Source organism: Nuphar pumila, chromosome 1, assembly GCF_984573655.1.
Source record: "Nuphar pumila chromosome 1, dmNupPumi1.hap1.1, whole genome shotgun sequence".
In the NCBI taxonomy this organism is placed as follows: Eukaryota; Viridiplantae; Streptophyta; class Magnoliopsida; order Nymphaeales; family Nymphaeaceae; genus Nuphar; species Nuphar pumila.
This window is the reverse complement of record NC_143249.1, coordinates 152647304-152666165: the sequence shown is the minus strand read 5'-3', so window position 1 is coordinate 152666165 and position 18862 is coordinate 152647304.

Here is an 18862-nt window from a genome sequence, read left to right as displayed (position 1 = left end):
TTCATTCTTTTTAATTCTAGGCTTATTTTCTCAACTCTAATTATTTCAAAAACTTAGAATTTCAAACATTTTTTCAGATCTATCTCAAGTTCTAAAGTTAAATTCAACTATTCAAAAATCATTTCTTCATTCCCTTATCACATTTACTTCAGAATCACTTGGAAAATCTCAGATTTCCAAAAGTGTTTTCTCAAAAGCATACATTTCTTCATTTACATTGCACAAGCATGATTCTCTATGCATTTTAGACTTAGAATAAATTCTTAGATAATATTTTAGCAAAGCAAAAAGGCATAAATTCGATCCTTGGTTCGATTACTCCTGGTAAAGGCGTCAGGAACGGTCGAACCTCGTACCGACGAGCGAATCCCGTCTCTTTATTTTTCCCGCAATATTTCAAAACGGAGGCGAGTGATTTTTCTAATTTTTTTCTAAAAATTAAGGTCAAGTGAGACCTTCGCAAAAGAGTTCCTCTCTCTTCTTTCTTTTCTCATTCTCTCTTCTTTTCTGTCTTTTGTTCCCCTTTAAAAGGGAATAGAGGCTAGAAAGACGAAAAGAAAGGAAAAGAGGAACAAGAGAAAAATTTTTGCGATGATCACAGTTTTGGCGACCGAGATGGGACTCGTCTCCGTCCGGTCGAATTTGTGCCTTTTTGCTTTGCTTTGATATTGTCTAAGTCTTTTGTCAGCTTCATTTCCATGCAAATCTTAAGAGCCTAGATTCTGTCCTAAGCTGACATAATGCATATAGGATCTAAGTATGGTTTGGTAGGACCATATTGAGGAGATTATTTCATGTTCACATTAGACTTAGGTCTGAAATATAACTCTCCTCAATTCTAGGGATTGAATGCAAACAAATGTATGCAAGTGTATGTTTCTTTTCATTTAAATCTATTTATTTAGGACTTGCATTAGAGCCATCTGATTTCTTGCATTTTGAACATGTTTTTTGAAAACATCCCTACCTATATTGTCCCGGTCTTCACGTTGCTGGGTTGTCTCACTGAACCATAGTTCGGGAGAGAGCCTCACAACTGGACCACTTATTTGGGTTCGCGCCCCCCTACCATGTACCTAAGGGCCATAGTCCGAGGTATATCGGTAGGTGCTCAAGGATGTTGGGAAGCCATTACCTTAGAACTGGAAAAAAAAATTCTATGCCACGTACTTTGAGCTTCGGCTTGAGTATATCGGCATACCTTGATTGGAATAAGATGATCTAAATCTTAGAGTTAGGATTAAGGTCCTATCAGCCATTTCAAATATTGCATTTAGAGTCAGCTTTAGGGAGTGTTGTTTGTACATTTGTGATTGTGTGATATTTTATCTTCCTTATATTCTCCAAAACCCTGGGTATATATTATTCAAAATTTTCTCTTTGTTTTTAAAACCCAAGTGTATTTTCCTTTTCTTCTTCTGATTTCTTCAAATTCTTCTGATCCTGCCTACAAATTCTTCAAATTTTAAATCTTTATCATTTATTCTCAAATTCATTTTTCCTCCTATCTTTTCAATGTATCTTCTAAAATCTATTTTTCTTGTTTATCTTTTCATAAATGAAATCTCTTTTCGTCAAGAGATATCCTTTTCAAAATAGCATTTTCTTCATATTCTATTTGTTTATTCCTCCCCCAGAGAGTAACAACGCAATTGTCACGAATTCTATGACGACTCAATCCCTAGTAATGGGATATCATTTTTTAACCTACTTTCTTCTCTTGTCAAAAACTTCTCTAAAAAATTTCTTTGGTCTAAAAACCTCCACTTTTCTTTGCATAAAGCATTGATATTCAAAAATGGTTCAGACAAGAACAGGAAAGGAGACTTTTCAGCAATACAGTGACAGTGAAATAGAGGGAATGAACTCTCCTAGGTCATCCAGAGGACAGAGACAAGACAAAGGAGATGATGTTGATCTAGTTATCTACGGTTTGTTCCAGAAGATGATGGCCAAGATGGTGTCAGAACATGCCGATATTAGTCTAAAAAAGGCAGTCCCTAAGAGCAAACTGAAAAAGAAGGCTATGAAAAAGCGCGTCAAGATCGTCAAAAAGAAGATACAGCCGGACAATACTTCTGAGGGGACAGAATCAGAGGAAGAAGAATAAAAAAAAGAAGAACAATCTGTGTTCAGTCAGAATCCTTCGAGGCAGTGCGTAAAAATAGCCGCAGAAGAGCCTGAATCTGTCAATAGGTCCAAGTCTGGGATCCCAGCAGAGGACCTGATGAGCAAGCAACTGAAGGAGATGAATCGAGCAATAAAGAATATTCAATCCAAGAGTAAGGGCAAGCAGACCTACACTGGCGAGGATTTTTACGATGGCCTAGATGGGGATGATAACCTGGAGAATCTTCCGCGCAAGTTTCTCAAGTTTGACAGAACTGGCAATCCTAAGGCTTACCTAGCCACCTTTTATGCAGAATGCTGTCATTTCAGAAAGGACAACAGAGCTTTGTTCATTTGTTTTCCCCGCAGTCTGGAGGGTATAGCGGCCAGGTGGTATGCCGACCACATCAATCCTATAGAAATACGAGAGTTCAATAAAGTAGTAAATTTGTTCATCGAGCGCTTCCTATTCAATACTGAGGCTTCACCTACGCTCAATCATCTTTACAACCTAAAGCAAAATGAAAATGAAAGAGCAGGAGAATTCATTCACAGGTGGAGAAGCACCTGTAATAAGATGAAGGTTCCCATTCCAGAGGAGCACGCACTACAGATAATCCTCAACAATTTCTCTCAGCCCATGAGAAGCCTCATCGCCACTTCTCTAGCGAAATCATTCATCAAATTGATTAAGCCGAATGGCTTGAGTCGGGAATAGAAAATGGGCTCTACGAGGGCATGCCTCTGGTCAAGAATATCCAAGATCAGAAGAAGAAGGCGCAGTTCGCTCATTCAACTGATACCTCCAGCAATAATCATGGTAGTAGCAGCAGAGGAAACAGAAATAACAGTGGCAGTGGCCCGAAAATATATCAGAACAAGGGGCAAAAGGAAAGGTTCTGTAAGAACAATGACAAACCACTTCTGACTGGCCTCCAACAAAAAGAATATATTCAAGAGAAGCCCAAGTACATCAAGTGGGCGAAAGACCGAATCTTCACTCCTTTAGATAAAACCTTGGAAACAATTTTGGAATACATGTTAAAGCATGGGATGATCAAACTCCCTAAAGTCGCGGATCCTCCCGTAATCTTGGGAAAATTTAAAGACCAATTCTGCAAGTTCCATAGGGCAACAGGGCATGATACAGAGCACTGATTCGTCCTCAAGCATATGATACAAGACTGCATTGATAGAAATCTTCTGGTGGAGGACAAGGAAGAAGAGCACCCAGCGGTCCTGACCAAGCCATTTCCGGACCACTCAAAGAATTGAGGATGTCAAAGATTTTCTGCACTGTCATTCCTTTTTGTCAGTCGTTTTGTAGGGGCAAGTCAGCCCAGTCTTTTATGAATCATTTCTTTCAAAGTACTTGTAAATATTCAATTTTGTTATCAACCTTTGATTATCAATGAAATGTCAATTTCTTTTATATTTTTGATATCCAAGTACTTACCATACTGGGGCATTAAATTCCTGTTCTTTTCAGAATAAGGGATAATCCTGACATCATTCATGAGAGAAATGATATTACTTATGAGGGTCTTTCAAAAATCATGAAATTTTGAAAGTTTCTACAAAATCTTCGTCATGATAACCGAAAAGTTCAAATATTTTTGGTCCAACCTTTTTCAAAATCAACCCTCATGTTGATCGTATTTTCCAAAAAATGGGTTTCGAACCATTATATTCAAAAATCAACCTTTGTGTTGGTCTTATCTTCCAAAGATTGGTTTCAAACCATTATATTCCAAAAATCAACCCTCGTGTCGATCGTATTTTCCAAAATTGGGTTTTTTAAACCACTATATTAAAAAATCAACCCTTGTGTTGGTCTTATCTTCCAAGATTGATTTCAAACCACTATATTTAAAAATCAACCCTCGTATTGCTCATATTTTCCAAAATTTGATTTCAAACCATTATATTAAAAAATCAACCCTTGTGTTGATCTTATTATCGATTACAAACCATTGTCTTCAAAAAATCAACCCTGGCGTTGATCTTCTTTTTCAAGATTAGGTTTCAAACCTGTTGCCTTCAAAAATTGACCCTCATAAATTATCTCTCGAGTTTGATTCCCTTTCAGAGATCAGCCCTCGCGCTGATCATTCTTCTTGCGATTGATCCTCTTCCCAAAAAGGGTTTTTCTCACTTGTCTTTCAAATAAACATTTTTTCCTTTCACTTTAAAGATCCCATATGCAGGCAGGATCAGACAAACACGTTTTTCTCAAATCTTATAAATTTTCAGTTGATCTTGTTATCTTTATTAGTTTCATTCATTTTATTCATATTTTTATCAAGTTTACATCAATTTTATCAAGTTTTATCAATTTTTCTTCAAGTATATTAAATTTTATCAACTTTTTACCCTTTCAGGTTAAGGGATAAACCTGATGCCGTTTTCCCATGAGGTATTCCTTATCTTCTTTTTCCCCCTCAGGTTAAGGGATAAACCTGACCCTCGTTCTTCGAGGTGTTTCCATTCAGAATAAGGGATAATCCTGAGACCCCTCACAGAAGCAACAAGGCTACCTGTGAGAATTCTTTTCAAAAACAAAATTTTCATAAATTTATTCAATTTTTCTCTCACTTTTATAAATTTTATTCTTTTCCCCTTTCAGGTTAAGGGATAAACGTGAACCTCGACCTTCGAGGTATTCTTTTTCCCATTTCAGGATAAGGGATAATCCCGAGATCACTCATAGGAGCTACAATGCTACTTGTGAGAATTCTTTTACAAAATAAAATTTTCATCAATTTCCTCAAATTTTCTCCATTTTTATCAAATCTTTCATTAAATTCTATCTCCTTCTATCTTCTCAAAATTTTATTCTTTCTCCTCCCCGTTCAGGATAAGGGGTTAATCCTGAAAATTGGACCGCATACAACTAACTGTGCTGGTCCATCTAAATCATAAATCTTGTCATATCCCTTCTAAATTCAAGTCTTAGGTTATCTCTTCACAAAATCTTCTTTTTCCGTTTCAGGTTAAGGGATAAACCTGAATCATTTTTTATTATGATTTCCTAAATTCTCATCAAATGTCTATTCTATTTCCCCTTCAGGTTAAGGGATAAACCTGAATCATTTTTCCTAAATTCTCATCAAATGTCTATTCTATTTCCCCTTCAAGATAATGGATAATCCTGAAAACCCGACAATCATTCATGCTTCGATCTCCAAATATCTTAAGAATGTCGATTTCCTTCCCAACTCTTAGTTGGAAAATCCAGTGCTCATACTGGTACATTTTCAAAAATCCAGTGCTCTTACCCATATACTTTCAAAATTCAGTCCTCGAACTGGTCATTTTAAATTTTCGATCTTAGATCGAACCATTTTTTGAAACTCAGTCCTCGAACTGGTCATTTTAAATTTTTGATCTTAGATCGAACCATTTTTCGGAACCCAGTCCTCGAACTGGTCATTTTAAATTTTCGATCTTAGATCGAACCATTTTTCGAAACCCAGTCCTCGAACTGGTCATTTTAAATTTTTGATCTTAGATCAAACCATTTTTCAGAACCCAGTCCTTGAACTAGTCATTTTAAAAAATTGATCTTAGATTGAACCATTTTTTGGAATGCAGTCCTTGAACAAGTCATTTTTCAAAAAAAATCAAATAAAGAGAAAGTTCATTTTGAGGAATCCAGTCCCCGCACTGGCTATCTCTAAAAAAATTTTAAATAAAGAGCAAGTCCATTTAAGGAACCCGATCCTCGCACTGGTTACCTCTCAAAATTTTCAACTAAGGATCAAGTTCATTTGGGAAAAACCCGGTGCTCGCACTGGTGATTCTGCAAAAAAATTTTAAATCTAAAGACCGAGTTCATTTGAAAAACCCAGTTCTCGTACTGGTTATTTCTCAAAATTTTCAAATTAAAGACAAAGTCCATTTGAGGAACCCGGTTCTCACACTGGTTATCTCTAAAAAATTTCAACTAAAGGTCAAGTTCATTTTGGGAAAACCCGGTGCTCGCACTGGTTATTTTGCAAAATTTTCAAATCTAAAGACCAAGTTCATTTGAAAAACCCAGTCCTCGCACAGGGTTACCTCTCAAAATTTTCAAATCTAAAGATCAAGTTCATTCACAAAACCCAGTCCTCGCACAGGGTTACCTCTCAAAATCTTCAAATCTAAAGATCAAGTTCATTCACAAAAACTCAGTCCTCATACTGGTTGTTTCACAAAAAGTCTCAATCTTAGATCAAATCATTAAATCAAAGGTCCCAACTTCTTTGCTGGTCGTTAAAAGAAAGGTCCCAGTTTTCACTGGTCTTTAAATCAAAGGTTCTAGCTCCTTCGCTGGTCGTTAAATGAAAGGTCCCAGTTTTCACTGGTCGTTAAATCAAAGGTTCCAACTTTTGTTGGTCGTTAAATAAAAGGTCCCATTTTTCACTGGTCGTTAAATCAAAGGTTTCAGCTCCTTCGCTGGTCGTTAAATAAAAGGTCCCAGTTTTCACTGGTCGTTAAATAAAAGGTCCCAGTTTTCACTGGTCGTTAAATCAAAGGTTCCAGCTCCTTCGCTGGTCGTTAAATGAAAGGTCCCAGTTTTCACTGGTCGTTAAATAAAAGGTTCCAGCTCCTTCGCTGATCGTTAAATGAAAGGTTCCAGTTTTCACTGGTCGTTAAATCAAAAGTTCCAACTTTTGTTGGTCGTTAAATAAAAGGTCACAGTTTTCACTGGTCATTAAATCAAAGGTTCCAGCTTCTTCGCTGGTCGTTAAATGAAAGGTCTCAATTTTCACTGGTCATTAAATCAAAGGTTCCAGCTCCTTCACTGGTTGCTAAATCAAAGGTTTCAGCTCCTTCGCTGGTCGTTAAATGAAAGGTCCCAGTTTTTACTGGTCATTAAATCAAAGGTTTCAGCCCCTTTGCTGGTCGTTAAATCAAAGGTCTCAGTTTTCACTGGTCGTTAAATCAAAGGTTCCAGCTTCTTCGCTGGTCGTTAAATGAAAGGTCCCAGTTTTTACTGATCATTAAATCAAAGGTTTCAGCTCCTTCGCTGGTCGTTAAATGAAAGGTCCCAATTCTCACTGGTTGTTAAATCAACAATCCCAACTCCTTTGCTGGCTGTTAAATAAAAGGTCCCAGTTTTTGTTGGTCAGAATTTCCAAAATCAAAGATTCAACTCAAGGTCTCATCAAAATCTATATTGAGTGATTATTTCACAAAGAATTTTCAAAAACTTTGCCAATTTGCTAAAAATATTTGTTGATTCCAATATTCTTACTGCACAAAAAAATCACCTTAGATTACCTCTAGTATTCTTTCCAAAAGCGTGAAACTTTTTGCAAAAAAGGGTAGAATTCAAATCCTTTCCCTGTTGATCAACCAAAAGGATTTGAGAAATATCCTCGGTATGATTAGCGAAAGAAATATTCAATAATGTTGAAAAGTCAGAAGCGAATCAATATTGATCATGGCTATGGCGCATGTTTAAAGACGACTATCTGGCAATTAGGCAGTGGAAATATCTTGAGCTATAAAAAGAATCCACTCAACCCATATCTCCTCATTCATTTAAAGCTATAATCAAATATCTGCAAAAGGGATCTCTCAATTGTCGTCAAGATAAAGACGAATATGCGAGTCAGACCCCCGGGGCCAAAGAAGATTTGGATCATCTCTAAGATGAAGGAGTTTGTGACAGATCCTTCCAGAGAAAGTTCAGATCATCGTCAAGATGAAGGCAAATGTGATGAACCTCTCGACAAACCCTAAAGGATATTTGATTTCTGCTATCATCTAAAGATTTTTTGAGTCAATATCGTCAGTATAATTTCTGAGACAAAAGAAGGATCAGAACATCTCCAAGATGAAGGAGTTTGTGACGTACCCTTCCCTGAAAAAGAGAGAAAAGTCAGGACATCTCCAAATAAATGAGGATGTAAAAACCCAAGAAAGCTCAATGACTCAAAATGAGTGCAAAAAGATCATCATGAGAAAACACCCATATATCAAAACTGGCAAAATTGCCATAAATCATCTTTTCTTATGCGAAATTCTTTTATCAATATATTTTCGCTACTTGCTTTTATGGAATTAAGAATATTTCTTCTCTTCTCGTATCAGAGAAATGAATAGCTTCCTTGAAGAAAATCATCAGCGCTAAAATTTTGAATTTGACTCTTAAGACCAAGGAGTTAACCTCGTTGGAGGAAATACTCTAGGTAAAAGAGGGAATGTCTTTTGCACATACGTGCACATTCTCAAGCATTTGAGTCAACTACATTTTTTATCTTATTGACAAAATTTTCTAGCTATTCCAAAAATGGAATAAATATTCAATATCCATTTTGATGCAATCTAGCGTTGTTTATATCTTCCAAAAGAGTTGCCTCATTCAGGAGAGGTATCTCTTGCTGTCCCATCATAATTTCTTCATCCGAGGATTCCGTATGGTCGTTCCCACTCAGGTTAAGGGTCAAACCTGATTTTTTTTTCGAGAGGTCATTAATTTCAAAAGCTGATTCAGTCTCAACAATGAGACACCCAAGATCATCCATTTTTCAGGCTTTAGGGAACCCCATTTTCCTCCTTTTGCGAACTCCTTTCGGATTTGTTCGTCCAAACTCCGAAAAGTCCCATCATGGTTACTTCGTTCGATGATTCCATTTGGTCATCCTCTTCAGGTTAAGGGTTAAGCCTGAACCTCGCCCCTCGAGGTATCTTCCTTTTTCAGGTTTGGGTTAAATCTGAGACTCGTTCCAACGAGATTCCTCGTTTTGACGAGATGTTTTTCTTCCAGTCCCATCATGGTTTTCCCCACAAAGAAATTCATGCTTTGTATATTCATCCAGGATAGGATCCTACTTGAGCTTCATCTCGTGAGGCATTTTAAAAAATGTCTCATCAAGGTCCTCATATATTCCTTTTCCCATACGGGTTATCTTGAAATATCTTCGTCCCATCCAGGTTAAGGGCTAAACTTGAGTCATCCCAAAGGTTGATCTTGTCTCACCCATGAGACTTGATTAAAATTCTTGTTTTCACCATCTCGGGATCTTTCTCCCAAAGTCCCATCACAATTTCCTCATTTCTGTTATTCGGTCATATCATTTTTGAGGATTTCGTCTCCCCAAAACCGTTCAGGATAAGGTTCTAAGCCTGAGAAGCCATGTCTTTCAAATAAATTCTTCCACACCCAGCTCAGATCTGCTGACTGGGGCAATTTCAAAATTTGGTGTGTTTTATTTGCCACTAAGCTCGACTTTCAACCAGCTTAGTAGCAAAGAGGGGCATCTGTAAACACCCCAATTTTTTCAAAATGTTATAAATATTCCTTTTTTGCCCCTGATTCCATTTTCTGAGTAATTAAGTCACTTTTAAATCTAAATTCTATTTTATTTCTCAAATTTTACTAAAATTAAATTTATTTTATATATTTGACTCAATTTCGGATCCAGATCCAATATCAGAATCCAAAATCTAAGCTTTGTCATCCAATTTTTAAACCAAATTCTCAAAATTACCAAAATAACCTTTTGAAAGGCTCAGATAGTTCGTCCGGTATCCGTTTGGATCCATCGCATTGTATTTCTCGATTCGAGGTTCAAAACTCAAATATTTTCTCAAAATCTGGATCCAAACCCGTTTTCTGAAGAATGTTTTTAAAAAATAACCTCGATTTCTCAGAAAACCCTTCTTTTGTAAATATTTTTAAAATTTTGCAAAATTAGTTTAAAATTCTTAGTTTTTTTAGAGTTCTATTTCAAAAACACAAAAAAAATGCAGAAAACATGAAAAGCAAAAAAATAGAAAAAAAAAGAAAAGAAATTCAGAAAAATATAGCTTAAACCCTTTTTTTCGCAAATTGAAAACCACGTTTCTAAAAAATCTTGTTAAAGGGGCCCCCTTTTTATAAATTTTGATAATAAGGAGGACCCATTTTGAAGAAGGTGTAACGGACTTCTGTTATAAAACAGAAGTCGTGGCTCCCCTCTTTTCCATCCGCGCTTCACCCCATCACAGTGGATCTTCTTCTTCTTCCTTCTCGCATCTTCCCCGTTTTCCTCTTTTCCTTCTCCTCTTTTTTTCTCTTTGCATTCCTCTGGTTTTTGCCCCATCTACTGAAGAAGGTCGACCTTGCAATAGAAGCTCAATCCAGGTAAGAGCCTCTCCCATCTACTTTCTCTGATTTGTTCTGATTTTCTGGTTTTTTGCCCCATCAATACACCATCGAATGTGTTGGGTTGCTTGTAGCAACATCAACCTCTCCCTTGTGCAACAACAAAGGAACGAACGGGTTCCAACAAATTTTTTTTTAGTTATTTATTTTCATTCACTTTGTGCTCTTAGATTCAATGATGTTATGTAATTAGTTTGAATCTCATCCTGATTTTCTCAATTGAATCGCTACTTTGGTCTTGATTTCTTTTTTTTTTTTAAATTTAGATTTGCTGTTTGTGTGAGGCTCTCTTCTCTTCGATGTCGGATTTCTTAAGTTTCATATTGCTATCTTCTATTTTTTGATTTCATATCTGGGTTTTCAATCTGTGCCACTATTTCCCCTTTTATAATATCCATTACACTCGTGAGTTATGGCGCTCTATCCTATATTAACATTAGTTGTTGGATTTTGTACACTCGTTATGTGTGGATCCCTTTTGATTTAACTCAAAATCAATTTCCACATCCATTGTGGTTGATCGAGGGGCATCAAACCTGCAAGCTTTCTAGCTTCAGGTCGGTGCCAACGGCGTGTTCCCATCCCCTGTGCATCTCATGTATTCAGTCACTCAAAACAGTAAAGTGTGAAATGGGTAAAGATTACTATGTGAGAGTTTGTTGGGAAGACTCTCTGTGGTCCATCTGAGCAGCAAACGAGTGTGTCTTTGTGCACATTTCTGCATATAAGCAATCCCCTCATTATACCTTCATCGACTGAACTCACTCATTGAAGTCAATTTGCTGGAATGGATTCACCGAGAATTCGATTTAAAGAGAATTGATTTGATGTGTACCTATGTTTAAGTCACTGAATCCAAAACAACAAAATTGGAGGTTGATATTCATGTTATTGGTCAACAAAGATCAATGTGTTGTGTACAAAACTATGTTATTTCTTCTCTGTTTATTTGGTGTGTCAGTTGAATCTTCCACGCTAGCATAAGGGATTGCAAAGGTCCCATTTTACAGGTTAGACATTTCTATTCAGTTTCAGTCGTCTCTATTTGTATGTGTTCTCTACATTGATGAATAGTTTTATATTTTGTAATATGTCCATCACATGTATATTATATTTCTTTCCTTTCATTTGATGCCGTTTATCTAAATTTTTCGGTCAGGATTTTAGTTAGGTTGCATTCTGATATTCATCATCCATCTGTCACTGCCCATCTGTATAGTTTCACTGCTCAGGACCTGTACCCACAGAAGATCTCAATATAAGGTCCCTGCATCTACCTGATCTTTGGCACCCACAGGCCCTCTGGAACCATTCCAGAGAATTGGTTTCCTTTTGGATGGTAATCATGATAGATGCTGGCTCTACTTGGTTAGATCACTCCGTAAGTGATTTCCAGGCTAATCGGTGGAAAAATTCTTTTCACTCACCATCAGCAAATTATCTGAAACAACAAATCATTGTAGCTGCTCTGGATGCAGTTCGAGCTACTGCCAAGGGGCCTGTTAATATTTGTGTTACTTCCTGTTTTCCTCCAGGATATAAGATCCTTCAGCTGATGGTTAACCTCTACGCTGAGAGGTTCAATCACGTGCTTAAACTGTTGAGTGAAAAAGTAGCTGGGTTATCAAATTTAGAAATTCTGAAGATGTTTGAATAGGTGGTGAATGTTGAGAAGATCTGATTGAAGTTAATATCGGTGAATCTTGGTTTAAGCTTATTCTGAAAGTGGTGCGATGGGCTCCTTCATATTCATTTGCTGAAAGAACATAAACAACACCCACCCACCAACAATACATTATCACCCCACTTTCCTGCAACCATGTTTGCTTAGCACTTTCACTTCAATATCTACTCTTGCAGCATTTTAACACTTCTCATCACACTGAGCACCAGTCGACCACCTTCATATAGCGCCATCTTCGTTCTACTATTTTACCTCAATCTCACTCATTGCATGTCCTTATCATTCGTTTGTACAACCTTCATTCATTCTAACTACCCACAGTAGTATCACATACATGGTTTCATGGCCTTCCCCTTTAAAATCACAGCCATTGTAGGCATCTCTCCCTGCCATTTCACCAATTGTATTTCCTGTTACTTCAATACAAACAACATTACCTATACCCACTGTCTTCAGCACCTGCCCTCTTCATTTACCTACAGCAAAATCTTATTTTTTTTTTCTTTCATCTACTGTAACCATTTCCTGTATCCTCTTCTTCACTTCACTGTACCTTTGATCTTTCTAGCACTATATTCATCCTTTCACAGCACCAGCTGCTGTCTTCACCATCAGTACATCCACCTTCATCATCTAAACACCCATAATAGGCTACCCTTCACTCAACAACACTGCTGAAAACACTCGCATCAACCTATATCTGGCCCTTACCCAACCTATGTCAACTAGCCCCAGCTACTTACCTTTAGCACACACTTCATATATATAGTAGATTTCCCCGTGTACATGTGTGTTCGTTACACAACAAGCACATTCCACCATGTATCCACTCCACTGTTTCACCAGCTGCCACCATGTATGGTGGTTCATCTTGAATCACCACGTCCCTTTCTCCTTTCTTTACTTTATTTTCATAAATAGCCTATAGGTCCCTTATACACATCCTCGTCTATAGGTGTTTCACTCACATTAGATATAGTGTCTTAGACCAATATATATATATATATATATATATATATATATATATATATATATATATATATATATAGATTTTATGTAGCCTAAGGTAGTGTATATATTTTCTTATATAGACATTCATGCATTCATCTCCTTATCAGTCTAAGATATTGCCTAGGTATTCTAATATCCATTTCTTTACTAGTCAGGATACACCATACCCCCACATCCATTAGTAATATGATGCATTATATAGGTATTATATATATATATATATATATATATATATATATATATATATTGCTCATTGGATTAGATTTCATTATATGTATATAGGGTTTCTAAGCATAGCAAATTTTATTTTTTTACATCCTTTGCTTGTGCTAACTCTGTTTTGCAAGATTTAGATCTTCCTTTCTCAAGTTAGATATTTTTCATCTCTTCAGAATTCATGCCCATAATGTAATCGTTAGATCAATAATGAGAAGATTACATTTTCAGCTTTTAGATTAGAATGAATGAGCATTGTAAATATCATGAATTACTTGTTCTCACCTCATTTTACCTTTTATTCCAAAAATTCACAAATGGAAACATGACTGGCACGTGCACCATTCTAATAGGAGGTGATTAAATCCTAAGTTGATGATTTGCATCAATGGTCATAGTCAGGATATGAACAAAACTTAGGATTTTTCATCTTTTATGGAATAACATTAGATTCACACTGGATCCCTCTTCAAAAATCATCATATTTTTAAAATATTTTCTTCTTTTATCAGAATTTAACTTAAAATTAACTCAAAATATATATCAATGGACATATTCATGATATATTGAGAGTTAATTTCATTTTAAACTCTATAAAAGCACTAAAATATGTTTTATTCTTCACCTGAATTCAAATATGATTATTATATAATACATTCAATGACCATAGTCAGGGATGTATTATATCCTCAATCTTATTTTAATTTACTTAAAGAATGAAATATGCTTTTCAAAATCCAATTTCAAAATCCTTCAACTCATTTCATCATTTAGGATAGAATTATATTATATTTTCAAAATTCTTTTTTCAAAACTCCAAGTGATTTTGAGTATTTCTTCATTTCTCAAATCAATTCTTCTTTATAGATTCAAATTCAATTCTATCTCATTTCAAGATTCAAAATTCAATTTCAAAGTCCAATTTGACTTTGAAATTTCAAATTCATTTTTTTCAAACTTCAAATTCCAATTCAACATCTCAAAATTCAATTTCAAAGTTCAATTTAAACTTTGAAATTTTTGATTCATCTTCTGATCTCAAAAACTCAAGCTTTAAATCAAGTTCATCTTTTATTTTCCATTGAGCCTTGACTATCAAAATTCAAAATCAAAGTTTTGAGATTGATTCTGAATATCAAAAATTGATTTTTCCTAACTGTTAAATTCAATCTGGGTTTTCAAAAACCAAATCCATTTTCAAAAGTCTCATTTTTTACTTTCAAAATCCAACTCTAAAATTAGAGCCCAATCCCACTTTGGATCTAGATTTTCAAAAATCCAATCCCCATTTTGGATCACCAGACTTCGGATCCAATTCCATTTAGGATTCCAGAAGTCCATCTCATCTTGGATTCCAGACTTCGGATCCAATCCCATTTAGGATTCTAGATCTAGAATTCAACTTAATTTTTGGATTCCAGACTTCGGATCCAATTTCATTTAGGATTCAGAATTTAACTTCATTTTTTTTTATCCCAGACTTCGGATCCAATTCCATTTAGGAATCAGACTTTATATTCAAATTCCATCTTGGATCCCAGATTTCAAATCCAATTTCATTTCCAAATTCCAGATTTCAAATCCAATTCTATCTTGATTTCCAAACCGATTCCATTTTTATCTGGACTTCTTAAATCCAACTCTATTTTCAAATTCCATTCGGATTTCTTAAATCCAAAATTCCATCCTGATTTTGAACTTTAAATCTGGAATTCAATTCCATTTCAAAATTTCATCTTCACTTCGAAATCTAGATTCAAAATTCAAATCCAAAATCCATTTTGACTTTTTGAAACTTCACTTTTTCTATCTCAACTTCAAATTTCCCTTTCTCTTCATTCTTTTCAATTCTAGACTTATTTTCTCAACTCTGATTATTTCAAAAACCTAGAATTTCAAACATCTTTTCAGATCTATCTCAAGTTCTAAAGTTAAATTCAACTATTCAAAAATCATTTATTCATTCCCTTATCACATTTACTTCAGAATCACTTGAAAAATCTCAGATTTCCAAAAGTGTTTTCTCAAAAACATATATTTCTGCATTTACATTGCACAAGCATGATTCTCTTTGCATTTTGACTTAGAATAAATTCTTAGATAATATTTTCGCAGAGCAAAAAGGCATAAATTCGATCCTTGGTTTGATCACCCCTGGTAAAGGCGCCAGGAATGGTCGAACCTCGTACCAACGAGCGAATCCCGTTTCTCCATTTTTCCGCAATATTTCAAAACGGAGGCAAGTGATTTTTCTAAATATTTTCTAAAAATTAAGGTCAAGTGAGACCTTCGCAAAAGAGTTCCTCTCTCTTCTTCTTTTTCTCATTCTCTCTTCTTTTCTGTCTTTTGTTCCCCTTTAAAAGGGAATAGAGGCTAGAAAGGCGAAGAGAAAGGAAAAGAGGAACGAGAGAAAAAATTTTGCGATGATCACATAACATTGGATCCACACTGGATCTCTTTTCAAAAATCATCATATTTTTTTAAATATTTTCTTCCTTTATCAGAGTTTAACTTAAAATTAACTCAAAATACATATCAATGGCCATAGTCAGGATATATTGAGAGTTAATTTCATTTCAAACTCTATAAAGGCCCTAAAATATATTTTTTTCTTCATCTGAACTTAAATATGATTATTATATAATATATTTTATGACCATAGTCAGAAATGTATTATATCTTCAATCTTATTTCAATTCATTTAAAGAATGAAATATGCTTTTCAAAAACCTAATTTCAAATTCTTTTAATTCATTCATCATTTAGGATAGAATTACATCATTTTTCAAAGTATTTCAAGTTTTTCTTCTAAATCCAAGTGATTTTGAGATAATTTTTCAAATATCTTCTTCACTTCTCAAATCAATCTTCAATTCTTATTTCAAATTCATCTTTTTATCCTCAATTATATTTTATTTCAATTTCAAAGTCCAATTCGACTTTGAAATTTTGAATTCACTTCTATATTCAAAATTCAACTTCCCATTTCAAATCAAATTTCAAAATTCGATTCAACTTTGAAATTCTAAATTTATTTTCAGGATTCAATTTCAAAATCAGTTCAATATTCCAGATTAAATTTCAAACTTCAATTCAACTTTGAAAGCCCAGATTCATCTTCTGATTTCAATATTCAAGTTTAAAATCAAGTTTTCAAAATCTTCAAAGATCTATCTAAAGATTGAGTCTTGATTCTCAATTCAACTCATCCAAAATCAAGGTTTTGAGATTGATTCTGAATCTCAAAGTTTGATTTTTCCTAAGTTTAAGCCCACTTTCAAATTCAATCTGAATTTCCAAAATCCAGATCCATCTTCAAAGTCCCATTTGGATTTTCAAAATCTAATTCCATCTTGGATTCTAGATTTAGAACCCAATTCCACCTTGGATTCAGATTTTCAGATCCAATCTTATATTGGATTCCAGATTGCAAGATCAAATTCCATCTGGCATTCCAGATTTCAGATTCAATTCCATCTAGGATTCCAGATTTGAGATTCAATTCCATCTAGGATTCCAGATTTCAAAAACCTATTCCATCTAGGACTCTAGACTTCAAATCCAATTCCATATCGGATTCCAGATTTAAAACCCAATTCCATCTTGGATTCCAGATTTCGGATCCAACCCCATCTAGGATTCCAGATTTCAAATCTGATTCCATCTTGGATTCAGATTTTCAAATACAATCCCATTTTCCAATTTGATTTCCAATTCCAAACTCAATTCCATTTTCAAATCTCATCTGGATGTCAAGATTCCCATTTCAGTTCCTATTTCCAAAACCATTTTCAAATCTATTTCTTAAGTCTAAATCTAAATTCAATTCCTTTTTCAGAATCGATCCACTCAAATTCAAAATCCATTTTTTACTCTGAAACTCCATTTTTCTGAAAATTCTATCTCAAAATTCCAAACCTCTTTTTCTCTTCATTTCTTCAAATTCAAAGATTTATTTTCAAACCTCTGATTATTCCAAGACTTGAAAATTCAAGTCTCTTCTTCCAGATCCATTTCGAAGTTCTAAGTTAGATTCAAAATCTAACTTTCTCAAACCAATTTCAACCCTTTAAAGCATTTCTTCAGGTGTCTTCAAATTATTTCAAAATCACATGGAAAATCCCAAAATTTCTAAATTATTCTTTTCAAAAGCATGCATTTCTGCATTTGCATTGCACAAGCATGATTCTTTGTGCATTTTTTGACTTAAAATAAATTCTTAGACAATATTTAGGCAAAGCAAAAGGCATAAGTTCAATCCTTGGTTTAGTTACCCCTGGTAAAGGCGCCAGGAACGGTCGAACCTCGTACCGACAAGCGAATCTCGTTTCTCCATTTTCTTACAAAATTTCAAAAACGGGGGTGAGTAATTTCAAAATATTTTCAAAATTTAGGTCAAGTGAGACCTTTGCAAAAGAGTTCCTCTCTCTTCTTTCTTTTCTTTTCTCTCTTATTTTCTATCTTTTATTCTCCATCAAAAAGGGAATCAAGGCTAGAAAGAGATAAAGAAGGAAAAGAGGAACAAGTGGAAAAAATTTGCAATGATCACAGAAGTTGGCGACCGTGATGGGACTCATCTTCGTCTGGTCAAATTTGTGCCTTTTGCTTTGCTTTGATATTATCTAAGTCTTTATTCTACAAATGTCAGCTTCATTTCCATGAAAACCTTAGGAGCCTAGACTCTGTCCTAGCTGACATAATGCATATAGGATTTAGGTATAATTTGGTTGGACCATATTGAGGAGATTATTGCATGCTCACTTAGACTTAGGTTTGAAATACGATTCTCTTTAATTCTAGGGATTGAATGCAAACAATGTATGCAAGTGTATGCTTCTCTTTATTTAAATTCTCTCTTTAGGACTTGCATTAGAAACATCTGGTTTTATTGCATGTTGAACATTTTTTCAAAAACATCCCTACCTATATTGTCCCGGTCTTCACGTTGTTGGGCTGTCTCACTGAACCATAGTTCGGGAGAGAGCCTCACAACTGGACCACTTATTTGGGTTAACGCCCCCTACCACGTACTTAAGGGTCATAGTCCAAAGTATATCGGTAGGTACTCAAGGATGATGGAAAGCCATTACCTTAGAACCGGAGAAATATTTCTATGCCACGTACTTCGAGCTTCGACTTGAGTATATTGGCATATCTTAATCGGAATTAGATGATCTGAACCATAGAGTTAGGATTAAGGTCCTACCAGTCATTTCAAATATTTTATTTAGAGTCAGCTTTAGGGAGTGTTGTTTGTGCATCCTTGTTTGTATAGCTGTGATTCTGTGATATTTATTTATTATATTATATTTTCCAAAGACCCTGGGTATATTATTCAAAATCTCTTTTTTGTTTTCAAAACCCAGGTGTATTTTTCTTCTTCTGATTTCTTCAATTCTTTGGGTCATGCCTGCAATTTTTCAAATTTTAAATTTTTGCCATCAGTTTTCAAATTCTTTTTCCCTCCTATCTTTCCAATGTATCTTCTTATTCTATTTCAAAAATTCTTGTTTAGCTTTTCATAAATGAAATCTCTTTTCATCAAAAGATATCCTTTTCAAAATAACATTTTCCTTTATATTCTAATTATTTATTATCTCTCACGAATAAACGATGCAATTGTCACAATTTCTGTGACGACTCAATCCCTGGTAATGGGATATCATTTTTGTCAACCTGATTCCTTCTTTTGTCAAAATTTCTTT